Here is a 14,776-nt window from a genome sequence, read left to right as displayed (position 1 = left end):
TCGGCGAAACATCAATGTGGTCGTAGACTGACCGGTTCCAACACAAGGAACGAAACAAGTTCCATGCCCTAGGATGCACAGTTTACAAGATATTTGCACTGCACTGCACCGCAACGAATTGCACCACGCCAGGGTGAGGCAACAGGTTGGGAGAGAGCACAGGAGGTCCCAGTATGCAGCAGCACACCAACTCTTGCCTCCCCCCCAACATCTGCTCCGGGTTATGTCAGCCAGCCACACGCACCCATTCTCAGTGCAGTTTCCTTCAGGGTGCAAAGCACATCAAGCGATAAGCAAATCAAAACAGCGACCTACAGGATCAGTGTTATCATGTCTGTCTACAGAACCCGTTTGGGTACTTCTGCTAGTATGATATAAAATGTAAAAATGAAAACAGCAAAATAGGAAACATCCAATTATGAAGATATAAATAAAATCACATAATACATATCTTTTCATGAATAACAGTATGATATTATGTGGCCTCCCCATTCAATTAGCTCCATATTATTAACCAAAATCGAGAAACAGCCATAGATAATCCTAGATTATGTCCCAGTATTCAATTCTTTTATTGGGTATTTATAATGAGCCTATACAGCAAAAGGTGTTCAAGGTGCCACTAGGCATAAAAAGGGGAGGGGGCAGAACAGGGATGAAGAATAACAAAAAACTGTCCTACTAGGCCTTGTGACAATCGGATCGTGCAAGTGCAGTAACAAGAAGTGCAAGGGTGTGGGGGGGCTGGTGGGGAGGTGGGCAGTGCCAGTCAGAGTGCAATGTGCTAATGCTAAGATGGGAGGGGAGGAGTGGAGAACACGCAAGTGCTGGGTGGGGAGGGAGTGGGGACCTTAACCAAAAAGAGTCAATACATACTGTCTCTACATTATGTTTGTGTATATGAGATGGGTTGTTTGTAAGTGCAGGCATACAAATTAATGCAGTGTGAATAGTGTACATGGATGCGAGTGTGTGTGTAAATGCAGTGTGAATGTTCTGGGTGCTCGTGTGGACGACAGAAAAGCTGTATGGGTGCACGACTCATAGTCAAAAGTTGGTGTGTGCCTGTGTGTGTGTATCTGTGTGTGTGTGAGATACTGTCTGTGTATGCAAGCCTGGGCCCGGGGAGGAGCATTGGAGCATGAACATTTTTTGACAGGGCCCAAAGCCAACTTGATTATCATTGTGTTAAGGTGGAGCTGGAGAGGGAGGAGGGCACTACAGTAGGGCTGTCTGGGTACTAGAGTGGCATGAGAATGTGTACTCAAATTAAGGGCAAAGCCAACATGATGAGTGTTCTTACATGGGGGAGGTAAGGGCATGTTTCATTACTGTGGCATGGCATTATTTTATACTGGTGTTAAAGTGAAAGGCAACATAATAAGTGTTCTTACATGGTGGGGGAGCATATGTGCAGCCAACAAGGTAATGTTTTCTTACTGTGGCATGACACTTTTTTACTAGCGTTAGGGAACAAATACAACATGAGTATTGTGTTCTTATATGGGGCAGGATTTGTGTAGCCAGCAAGGACATGTTTTCTTACCGTGCCACAACTTCTATTTACTGCCATTAAAGGGGAAGTTCACTCAGAAATTCTATTGGCCCAATCAATCAGGCATGTATTTTTGAGCATACATCGATTGATTGTAAAAGGAATTCCAAAGCATCTTTCTTTAGTTTCTATCCCATTTACACATGCAAAACTGATGGCCGGGTACTGCCATCTTGTGATAAACTTAGCCATTGATCCATCGCCCTAAATTCAAGTGCCATCGCAGCAGTAATTCAGATCACCAACCCCTCAGGCTGATTGTGACTAATCAACCTCTGGGGTACCAGTGGTTCAGGGATGAATATCATTTTCTAAACCATCAATCAGCCCCACACCTCTAGTACACCAGAAGGGATCCGAACAGAGTGGAATACAAGTGAATTATAAGACCTTCTTTTCCAATTTTGGTAACGTGGACGGAACGGCAGGCTTATCTCCGCAAGGTCGTGTATCTTTGGTTAGTTGCAACACAGTGAAAATATAATTATTAAGCAATGATGAAAGGAACTGTGCAGTCAAGGTTTTATAAAAATATCTACTTTATTATTACAACAACAGACAGGTCTAGCACACTACAAATATGACCCACCCGGTAAAGGAACACAGAGGACAGACAATTTCACTAGGGGAAGGGATGCACTCTGGATACTGATAGGAGGGTAGTTGGTAAAGCAATCAGTCGTACTGTTCAAGCTTATTTGGTTCCAGCACCAAAGGGGCAAAGGGTTGTAACTGTCTCTAGGGGCTTTCGGAAAAGGACCAGGGGGGCAGAACCACAATGTACCTGATGCTGCAGAGGTTCTTGGTGCTCGACAGCGTCAAGGCAGTTCCAGGGTGCTTTGCAGCCCTTGAGACAGAGTTAGTGGTGGAAGATAGCTGCTGGTACCATGTGGCAGGCAGTTTGGCAAGTGAAGCTGGAAGTACGTCTGCAGGCTGTCCGGCATGGTGGCTCGGGGCCAAGAATCGTCTCTATGCTGGTTGGCGGATCTGCAATGCGGGTCGAGGCAGCTGCGGCATGACAACAGTCAGCAGTGCAGCCGGATGCAGTTTGAGGACTCGACAGTCTCAAAAATGTCCTTAAAAGATGGACGCTGGATGATGCTTGTGTGGCACTCCTCCTAGCTTCTTCACGGGGCCCGTGTCCTTTCAAGGTGGACGACCCAAAGCTCAGGAGAGTGCAGGCAACAACCTTGTCCTTTGTCGAGAGACTCTCTGGCATTTCCCACTTAGGAAGCTTGCTGGCAGAACCTAGCAGGGCACACTGTGTGCTGGCTGGGTACGTGTTCTGGGGCTTCTGGACGGGTCCTCTGAGTCCTGTATCTCCCTCTGTTCCCTGGGAGATGTTTAGGGGAAGGATCTTGCTTCCCTCTTGGAACTCCTGGCCTCCTTCACTGGCAGAAGATGTAAGGTAGACTGTACCTTCAGCTCGGTTCCAAATTAGTCCTTCTTCTTACTCCTTTCAAAGTAGTCTGATGAGTGAGGAGGTCAGCCCTCTTTTAAGCCATATGGGCCCCAGAGATTGGTGCAGGCTAAGCCTACCTTACTGAACCAATCACTGGTCCCCACCAGCAATCTTCTGTTATGCATGAGGTCAGGATCAGAGTGCTCTGCAACAGGAGATACAAGGGATGACAACATATAGCCAAGTCCCACCCATCTTCCTGTCTGCTATAGATCAAAGTGTCTCTCTGGTTAACTGAGTCCTATGAGGCCCTTGATTAAAGCACAGGTTTCCCTTGAAGTCTGTTCTAGGAGCAGACTTCCTGTCTCCCCCAAATCACATACTTCTCCTCTCCGAAAGGGGTCAGGTCTGCAGGGGTTTGCCTATGGTAAATAGTGGATCCAAACATGCATTTCACTGCCTTTCATACAGAGGGGTGGGAATTAGCTTCAAGTTGACACATTGCATACCAAAGGGGTGTTAGCCCCGCCTTTCTTGTCTGTCTGGCAACCAAGCCCTTTACGCTGGCTTCAATTATCTTGTTAGTATACACTATCACCAGCCGGATTAAACAAAAGGAATGCAGATCCATGGAGCCTTTCATATTTAAATTAGGCTGCCCATGGCTGGAGGAAGGTGTGCCTTTCCTCCTTCCTGAGATGCTTTGATGTACCCGGGGCTGTCACATTCTAGCTGAATATGACAGGGGAAGACGGCGCCTGTTGGATGTGTCTTCCCAGAGTACACCTGACTATGTGTTTTGTGCGGGAAGCAGATAAAATGGGTGCGGAATGGCCACACACATTTTGGAGGCTGATCTCCCATCATTCATTTTCCTTATCAGAAAAATCAAAAAGCCCAGGCGAGTGCACTCTCCCTGTGAGGATGGTCGAATTTCTCACACTGACATCATTAGTCAAAACGATATACACCTATTCTGATGACATTCGTGGACAGCGTAGCCAAACATACCATGTCATTACCTATGTCATAACGTTACCTAACGCAAAACCAGGAAGATCAAAACACACATCCACACACAGCGCAAAAGTTCACTTTCTTTTCATAAAAAGGAGAAATCAATGTAAACATTTAAGAAAATAGTAATAGTCAGGAATGTAACAATTACTTATATTTTTAACATGATGCTCAAAATAGAAGATTACATCCACAAAAACACTGAAAACATTTGTGAAAAGAAGTGATAGCCTTTCTGGCATGCTTCACATTTTTTCTATAACTGTCAACTTCCATCAAATATTGCTGATTGCCTTGATCGATCAATTAATCCCTGCATTTAAATGTGTGGTAAAATCTACTGCACTTATTTTCCATCTCTGATGTTTGATCGATGCACATGGTGTTCCGTATATGTGAGTAAAAAGGACTAATTTCACTTTGAAATGCAACACTTTTTGATCCGTATGTATTCATACCATAATCACAGGCATGTTGCTCTGTATTACTGCCACTGCAAATGGACAAACTGGTGCCTGATGATCGCCCCAGAATATTGATGTTACAGATGCTGTGTTGATGGTTATTGTCCAATTCTGGTTGAAAAACCTATCCACAAGAAGATTGTATCCATGACAAACGCACATCCCCAGGTCGCAGCAATGAAAATTTGAGAATGCAAATACATATTTCAGTACCTATTTTCAAAAAATAATATACACAGTACATGAATATGTTAATTAACAATTTTTGGTATAATGTACACGTTCAATGCCTAGTCTTTGCATCAAATTGAACATCAATCCGGCACATCATTAATCATTAAGCACACAGCACACATACCAACTTTAGTCGCATAAATACTATGTAAAATTTTGCTTAATTATTTGTGGATTTTCCATTGTCTCTATGTAAAGATGTGCAACCATCATGAAAGACAGATCTCAGTAATAAAAACGTAACTTTCTTATGTTCAGATTCATTATAGTTTCAAGATAGTTCACTATAGTGAATCTTATCAATTCTTTGTGGATATTCGACACATACAAATTGTTAATACGAGGGGTTCAAGGACAAATAACAAAGAGACCCTTAATTGAGGTTTTGTTTTCGGGAACAAATGCCACAAAAATGAACAATATTATTTTCTACTTTCAATTGTAAACTGTGCAGGGAAAATAATGGAATATGTCAACTGTGCCAAATAAAAAAATATTTACTTTGTTTTTAATAGTCTCAAGGCACCCTGTCCCAATGCGCTTTGGGCTACTTCAACACATGCAGCTAGGAGCGGTGCAGAACACAGACGCCACACATTGCTGTGTGGCCATGGCCACCGCCAGTCACGTACCCTGGGCATGTATGTATTATTTGTATAGATGCCCAGAAGAGAGGCCATCCTGCAGCAGTGGGGGCGGGTTGCAGATCTGTCTGCCCATGCGGTTGTGATCGGTCTAGGTGATGATTGCATTAGTGCCAAAAGAGTTTTTACAAACATGTGCCAATCTTCCTTCAATGTAAAGTCATGCACCCCATCACAACGCAACCTAACAGTAGTGTGCCTGTACACATCCAAACCATCTCCTCAGAATTCGAATACATATCATGAAAACACGCTTTCCCACCTCAAACCCAATATGACGACTTCTGAAATTCTGTCCATTGGTTAAATAAGTTCACCCTTGTGAATTTGACACCTATTGCAACATACTCAATGCAACTACTTCCTAACACCTGATAAGTGTATATTGCTGTTAGCTAACTATCTATTCGCTACCCACCTTCAGTGCAGATCAAAAACGCACAAACTCATTTTACAAATCCTCTCAGACACAGAGAGATGGTTACAACACGAAATACAGATGCATGGATATTGATGTATAAAACGTGGTGGGTTTATATGTACAGATGGCCCGAGAAGGGGGTAAAGAGGCAATTGCCCACCAGGAAGGCTGGACTTTTGCTCCCAGGGCCACAGGTGCAAAGTGCAAAAAACAACAAAAGAAGACAAGTTCCTTCAAATTCCAGCCTGTCTAGAATGAGCTGAGTTTTGAAAGGCTTACTGGCTTCTGTGTAGATGTAGTCAAACAATCATCTTTATTTCACAATGGTGCAGGCATGCCTCAGTGCCCTCCACAGTGAGATGGAAATGAGCATGGGCCACAGGGGCATGTTCATACTGCACATCGGCAAAGTATGCATTTAAATGACATATTCTGTGACCCTGGATGTCAATGTTGGCTAACACTGTGGCCCATAAATCTTTGGTCTATTGCAATCCGCAGCCACTTACCACAAATCCTACTTACCAAGGAAGTTAGACTCCATATCTTATAAGAGCTTTTCCTTGCTTTGATTCTGTATGACTGCTTCTCCTTTGTTATGGTGATTTTCTTGAGCACTTGTGAGTTCATTACAAAAAAAGAGTTTAATAGCACACTGAATAATAACCATGAATATTACAAGGGTGGTATGGTGCGGTACTCACTTTTGCATTCAGTTGAATAACATGCACAGAAAGATGTAACGGTCAGGTATTACTTATTAATAGAATAATACCATTGCTGGTCATATTTTATGGACATAATAGCCAATAGTGCCCCTTTTAGTGAATTTCCTGGTAAATGCCATAATAATGTGGGCATCTGAGATGCTATCAATGTTCCCCTTTCCATGCACCTTTCCAAATACTTTACGTGTTTTGAAGGAAAGTGCCTGCGCTTCTTTGAAAACACAAATGCATATGTTAGGCCACTCTTACACCCTCTCCATTACCATATCCCAGGATGACACCCTTTGCAGTTCCCTCTGCTTCCATGAATTGAAATATGCAGCCAACCTAACAAGAAAGTGCAACATGTCAGCACAATAAACGCCAAGTCCACTCAGCGTCTTTCACAGTGTTGTACAAGTGTAGACCCCTTAGCTACAATTACCATCAAGTCCCTGACCCCAACTTCTTGTCATGTCTGGAAGAGGATGAATGGCAAATAAAGGTGATCTACCATCTAGATGTGAACCAGGGCAATGGAAGGGGGTGAGTTACAAGCAATTAGTCACTGAGAAATGTGGGCAAGGGATGATAATTGAGTAAAGAGTAAAGGGATGGCACAAAAAGGAAACAGAGGTATGAAAGTTAATTGCAAGGAACAAGAAGGTGAAGGGGTAGAAAGGATGTGGTGGAAAGGAAGAACACGTTGAAAAAGATCTTTGCCTGACTTGCAAGCAAAGGCAAGTCCTTATGGACCTGGCTTGACTCCTTTCTTGTTCTAACACAGTGATGCATACTTGCATTATGAACATATATTTCAATTAAGACCAGTCTTAATGACTCGTCTTAATGCAATGAGACAGAGAAGTAGTGGCCTTCAGACTTTACAATTAAATGCCTCTTGACTGCATGCTAAAATCCATTCATTGCCTGCCTCTTTGCTTGTGTTGTGCACGGTCAGACCATAATGCAGTGTTCAAGTCCCTAAATAAAAGTGACTGAATCCATTAACATACAAATTGTATGTTGTGTCACCAGAAATTAGCATATGAAGGTGCACTCTGAAAATAGTGTGGGGACTCCTGAAAACAGTGTAGCTACTCCGTCCACACTCGTGTACCCTCGACTTCAGCTGTGTCATAATGCACGATTAGTATCAATCACACCACTAATTGTTCTATCCCAGTCAATCCATGTTCTGTGTGCAAGATAAATTGTAACAAATGTAATATTAGATCTCGCACCTATTTTACTCTAAAGATTCAATGTTGTCAATGCACTCCTTTCTATCAATGTTCTATTTCTTGTAATGAACATTTTACTATGACCCATTACATATTTTTTAAGCATGGCCAGCACAGTCAATGGACCTCATTACGAGGTTGCATGTAAAACCTGCCAGTACGCAGTGGATTACCGGCAACCTCTTAACACTGTTACCGCAGCGTGACATCCAGATGTTACCAGGATGTCACATGCAGTGGCAGTTATTTCCCATGGAGTCTATGAGGACTCCATGGGAATTGGAAACCTAAAGCACCAGCACTGTTAGTAACGGTGCCAGTGCTGCAGTAAAAAGCCTGCCAGTAGAGGCCTGAACTCCCAGCCGGTGAGGGAACAGGATGTCTTTCTTTGATTGACATGTTTTAGAGAGTGTGGATTGTGCGAGCGGGTCATCAAGTAATTCTGAAACATCTTCTGTGTTGTCTGTCTCTTCTGGGGGATGTTGTGTGCTGTAACAATGATCCATGGGTACTTTCCTTGGGTAACTGGTGGCATTCAGTTCAAATTCTGACCACTGGATATCTGCATACTGACTCTGAAGCTTGAGGCGAGCATGCAGAGTACAAAATGTTGTTGCTCCAAAGTGGCATCAGTTTGGCAAGTGACATCATTAGTTTAAGGTGGGGTCTGAGCCTTTCTGCTCCTCTTCTTCCTAGGCCTCTAATTGATTAAAAATATGCTTAATTTATAGTACACTTACAGAAGATATGAATTTCAACCTCAAAATGTAATATCAATTAAATACATTCTAAACAACCCCTTTAAAGAAACGAAAGCATGTTTCTTATTTACCCTGGTTTTTCCTAGTGTGTCTTGATATAGTCAATCTTGATTTGCCAACTTCATCACCCAACTGAAAAAGAGCTTTTTGAAAATGTAGAAACTAAGCATTTTACTCTTCCATTTCAAGATACATATGTACACTTACAAATAGTACATCATTTCCATATGAAAAAACATGATCACATAATAAAAATAACATTAAAAGAAAAATAGATAACTGATCTTTTAAAAATATCATATTTCTACCGCGGGTCCATGTGTCTCTTCAATCTCAACCGCTTCAGTAGTACACTCCTTGTGCATAACAAATTCAACAAAAATAGTTTAATAGTAAAACAATGTAATGTTAAAATCTTTGATCTCAAAAAGTACATCTTGAGAATGTTGTCTTTATGATTGTCCACTTTACAACTTCGGTTATGCATAGAAAACAGAGACAGTAAATCACTGGAACATTTTCTTTAGTGAAAACATTTATCACAATTAAATTGTTAATACGATAAAGTCGAACACTGTGTAGATCTAATGTTTTAAAAACAGATATTTGAAATTGTACCTGGTGAGTTTCGAAGGTGTCACAGGGAATTGGTGTAAGATCATCCTCCAAACAAAGTGAATACTGAGCTTTAGGTAGGTAGCGACAGTTTATTAACACATACATAGACCATTCAGAGAGTGAAAAATTCCATGTAATTCTTCTACAATCAATGTTTTGTGATGATTACTGACATTGATGCATGTGTGTGGGTGAATGACACAACAAGGTTGATTGAATGCTTTCCAATTTGTCAAAAGTATTATTAATTGTAAATAAAGTATCACTTTTCTTATTACTTTTAGATAGAATATTATTAATCAACAATTATTAATATCATTCAATAAAATATCATGTCTCCTACCTCATCCTCCTAACTAGTCGCAATAGAAGAATAGAACGTTGTTGAAGTTCCTGCATCCCCTTGGATCAAAATAATTGTTGTTATAATAGTAATGGAAGAGAAGTATAACAAGAAAATGTAATGAAAAAGATAATTGATATTGTGATACGATCCTACATGCCAATTTAAATCCATTGCAAATATAATAAATAACAATGATCAATATGTTTAAAGTTGAACTTTACCGTATAAATGTATTGTATAGTTGCATCTGAATGAATAGTATAAAACAAATTACTTGAAAGGGGAGTGAGGTTGACGTTGATTCCGCACTATTTGTTGAAGTTGAATCTCTGTCTTTTTTTCAATGTATATATTCATAGCAGTGTTCAATAGAAACGTACATTAGTATTAAAATTTAGACAATTTCATACACTGTAAGATAAGTTTACATGCATGTCAGTTGGCCCCAGTGTTTGGATATTTGACTTGTCTGTTGTTTCCTCTGTGGTAACGGTCTGTGTGCTTACATCAGTGTGGTCTACGTAAAGGCAGTCATGGTAATCAACACATTTACCAAAATAACCAATTTTCAGAGGACGCTATTAACGTTTTTAGAAAGGCTCACATTGCAGTGAACTATTTGTGTGTGCTTAAAATAGGGATACACAAAGTAGTTGAAAGTGAAACATTTAAACACTTCTGTACATTATGTCGCAATGGAAAATCGGGCAATAAAATATTGATACCAATATTCCCAAGAAACTTCAAACCTTTCATCATGTTAACTTTTGACAAACTATTTCAGTAGACTGTGTGATCATTTTGACAACATATGCATACATGTGAACATACATACAAATATCAACGTTCGCTACTCACTAGTCAGCGTGGGCTGTAATTGAGTTGGAACTGCAATGGGAACTAATTTGCGAAGGATTCTGGGGCGATGCTTTTTAAGTGTACTTTGATGGTTTGTACATATCTTCTGCGAAGTGCAGACGCGGAATTGATTGGCCCTCATGTTCTCCAAGACATCCTTGCCTCTGCTTTCAATCTCGGATAATGGAAATCCACAGTTCAACAACCATGCTCTTATTAACGTCATATGCTTTGGGAAAACATGCATCACTGTACCAGGAGTTTTGACATGGCTGATATTAGGGCAACCATAAACGATGCATGAAGGCATTGTTTTACTGTCAAGAAGAGTAAAAAAAAATGAAATAAAGATTACAATTAATATAGTATAACAGTGAGTAATTCAACTATCACATAGCTTTGAAAGTAAACTTTTCTTAGACTTTGAAAAATGCCCTGTAACCTGGTCTAACCATCACAGCGATCAAATTGGTTAAAAACCATTGGTCTACCAAAAGAAGAAACGTATTTCTGGCACATCGAAGAACTTTTCAGCAATCCAAAGAAAACATGGATTGAAAACACGGATTACGAAACATTACATTTCCATACAATATACTGTCATGTGATGTGGTTATTCCAGAGATAAAAATACATAGATAGGTTGATAATAGTGAAGTCTTTGAGATACATTAAAATGAAAATATGATGTATATTGAGTAAAAAGCACTAGAAAAGTACTGAACTGAAAACAATGACACTCGAAAAACCAATAGTTGACTAACCGTTACTTGGAAAAATAGATGAGCTGACTCAGAAACCAAGGGAACAAGCAGCCCAATGACAATATCCTTTGTAGACTGCAGAGATGTTCTCTTGCTAACTTTCAAGGTGTTTATAAACGCTTAGAAAAGTGGGTGTTAAAGTGAATGTTTGATGTGTTTTTTCCCAGCCAGCCCCCTTGCGAGCGCACGGTCACAGGCACAAACTACCATTTAGACCAGAGGGGGTATGGATGAAGGTGAGGCGAGCACAGGAGGCCCGGAACCTAGTCAAAACACACAGACATATGTTGATTGCAGGTACAGGATCTTCAAATGGGGAGCCTGGAGACACCGGGTCTGGGGTGGCCATGTGCCCAATGGTTCCCATGCGAAAGAGCCCTTTGAGGTGTACATGGTATTCGGCACCTTGTTCGTTCCCACCCACTCAGCCCCTTTACAGGCACACGGTCACAAGTACGAACTGCCTTTGATACCAGAGGGGGATGTATTTGAGACGAGCCAATAGGCCTGAAACCTAGTCAAAGGACACAATATGTTGATTGCAGAAAGGGTGTTTTCAAAGGGGAGTCTGGAGACACTGGGTCTGGGTTGGCCATCTTCCCAATGGTCCCCATGCGAAAGAACCCTTTGAGGTGCACATGGTATTCGGCACCTTGTTCGTTCCCACCCTCCCAGCCCCCTTGTGAGTGCACGGTCAGAGGTGCGAACTGCCATTGATACCAGAGGGGGGGGCGGATGAGGCGAGTGCAGAAGGCCCGGAACCTAGTCAAAAGACAGACATATGCTGATTGCAGGGACAGGTTCTTCAAAGGAGAGTCTGGAGACACAGGGTCTCGGGTGGCCATGTGCTCAATGGTCCCCTTGAGAAAGAATCCTTTGAGGTGTACAAGGTGGACGGCACCTTGTTCGTTCCCAGCTGTCCAGGCCCTTGTGAGCGCAACGTCACAGGTGCGAACTGCCCGGAGGCGGATGGATGTGGATAAGGCAAGTGCAATTTGTTAGGAAAATGTTAAAGTGCACTGATCTTTCATGATCTTCTTGGTATAGCATACATTTATAAATATTAGATGTTTGGACGTGTTGGTGAATTACAATTTAGTATTAATCACTTTTCATATTACCTAATTTATTTTATTTAGTTTAGTATGGTTGATGGTATTGACAAACCGCAAATTGTACTGCTGTGGTTGAGATACTGGGCCTCAGTACGAGGTTGGAGGTAGCCTTGCTGGTTTTACTGGCAAGGCTACCCCCAAACTCGCATCCGGCTCCGGCACCCACGAAAGGGGAATCACCGGGCCATTCCCACCTTGGCGGACCTGGTAATTCCCCTTCTGCGGGTGCCAGAGCTGGTACGTCCCCATTCCTATTTGAACCCCCATAGGGCTCAATGGGAATGGGGAGGATGGTAGCAGCAGTACTGTTTATAACGGTTCTGTTGCTACCATCATGTTTTGCTCGCGGGTGCCGGTACGGCCACCTGGTCAGACCACGTGGCTGCAAGGCAACCCGCGAGCAGAAGTCCTAGTATGGCGGTACGGTAGCAACGGTGCTGGTAGCGATAACGCTGCCATTGTTGCCTTACCGCCATACTCCTAATGAGGCCCACTGTCTGTATAAATCCATTGCGTTGTCCGGTAAATCGTACTCTACACCAGTTTCCTGACTTCGGTATCGATGTCATGGATGAACCAATTGATCTTCCCAGGAGTTAAGGAGAACAGGCCGGCGTACTGATCCAGCAACCGCTGGCAGTCTCATATCTGCTGCTCTTTGAGGTCTGGTGAGAGTTGAACTCCCTCAAGAGACTCGTCAGTGGGCTCTCACTCCCATTGCTTGCCCATATTGCTCAGCCAACAATTCCTCACCACTCCAGACCTTAAATTACCCATCCCACCAAGCCAATTTCTTGCATCTCACCACCTTCCGTTGCCAGATGGCAATTCCTCAGAATATCGATCTCATGATTAATTGAGAGACTGACGTAGTCTGGTACCTTTTTTTAAGAATTAATGTTATTTTGGCGTGTTATTGGGATTTGTACCACGCACTGTTGCCATTTGCGTGTTCTCCAGGTGGCCTTGTGGATCTGGAAGGGAAAAAAGGTGGGGGGTTTGGTAGGAGAAGACAAAGTGTTGCGCTTAACTGTTGGTGCTGGGATAGCCAGCAGCAAATGGTGTCTGTTCATATGACTTCTCGTGGTGGTTTGTGGATTTTCCCCAGAGGTCTCTGTTTCTAGTTGGGAGACCAGAGGGCAGGGGATCTGTGTTTTGTGGGCAGGGTTTAGTGTTTGGTTTGGAGAGGTGTCGCATTTTGGCTAAGTTGTGATGGGACAAAGAATTTGTTTTAGCCATTTTTTTTCAGGGAGTTGGTGAGTGCCTGTTGAGTGAGGCATTTAAAGAATTAGGTTGTTAAATCATTTGTATTCATTGGCCAGATCCGCTGGACTGAGTTTTGTGGGCATGTTTTATGGTATCTTGTAAGTTTGTTTCTGTAGGCTAGCTCTGCTCTGTGATGTTCCTTTCCTCTGTGTTTGTTGTGTTATTCCTTGAAGAGTGGTTTGCCATATTGTTTATATTGATGTGGCATATGTTGGGGAAGGTGTCTGCTCGTGTTATGTGTTTTTCCTTAAAGGATGTTTTTCTCATTGTCTTCATTTAGGTGTGTAATTGGTTGAATACAGTGTGGGTTTGTGCAGTGGTGGCATCAGTGTTGTTATAGACTGTTTATGTTTGTGGATAGATCTCTAACCTAGTATATTGAATAGCCATTTTTGTAAAAAAATGTCTGTGATCTCACATGGTCCTCTGTTGTTCAAACTCCTTCGGGACTGAGTTCCATAGTTTTGCTATGAGGATAGAAAAGGCAGTACCTTTTGTATGTGTTTTTCTCATAGCACCTTGATTCTTTGAGTATGTCAGTGCTTAATTTCAATGTCCTTCTTGGGCAGCAGTGGGTGAATTTTGATTGGAGGAATTCCACTTGAGAAAGAGCTTTGATGTGGATTCTTTTTTCACTGTTAACAAGTGTAGGTTTCGCAGGGCTGGGGTGATGTGTTCTCCTGTTAAGTCTTAGTAGAATTCATCCTGCAGTGTTTTGGATGTGTTTTTGCCGAGTGGGTAGTCAGGCATTGCTAGCTTTAGATTGTTTGCATGATCTATTCTTGACAGTTATCAGCGAGATTATGATAAAGGTCGTGTGTGTTAATTCCGGCATAGTTTTAGCCTGCAACCATCATGGGGTACTTATGATCATCATAGGTGTAGTACAGTGGGGTATATCGTTAATGCAGCCCATGTGCCATAGTGACTTGGCTGTCACGGCAGCAGTCAAATGGGCAACTGTGACCTCTGAACCTGCTCAGTGCACTGGTAGAGCAGGTGCTGCAAATCAGGATACTGATGCAGCAGGACATCGATACACACTATGCTTTTGGCATCAATTTACTGAAAGGGGAATATGACCCTTTCAGAGATGGAATTACCTGCACCATGTTATTAATTAATACCATTTTAAAAAGCCAGGGCTGTCACACCCTTGCCAGATGGAAATTCATCACAGTCTGGGTTTAATTTAAGGTTGTTATTGGTCATCCAGAGGCTTATCACAGTGAGGCATTTATTGAGGGAGTTGCTTGGGTCAGTGGTGGCCATCATCTTGAAGATTAGTTGAGTGTCTCTGCGTAGTTGTAACATGTTAGTTTGTGTTTTATTAGTAGCTTTATGAGAGTTGTGATGTTTA

The 14,776-nt window shown here is 42.1% G+C and overlaps 1 protein-coding gene across 3 annotated transcripts in view; it reads right to left on the bottom strand.

The window, feature by feature from the left end:
* LOC138569514 (uncharacterized) overlaps positions 1-14,776 on the bottom strand; it is a 653,579-nt gene that overhangs the window by 156,484 nt on the left and 482,319 nt on the right. The gene's annotated exons all lie outside the window — the stretch shown is intronic.

Source organism: Ambystoma mexicanum, chromosome 2q (genome assembly GCF_040938575.1).
Source record: "Ambystoma mexicanum isolate Mex_15411 chromosome 2q, UKY_AmexF1_1, whole genome shotgun sequence".
Lineage (NCBI taxonomy): Eukaryota > Metazoa > Chordata > Amphibia > Caudata > Ambystomatidae > Ambystoma > Ambystoma mexicanum.
The sequence above is the reverse complement of the archived record's forward strand: the minus strand, read 5'-3'. Positions and strand labels throughout refer to the sequence as shown.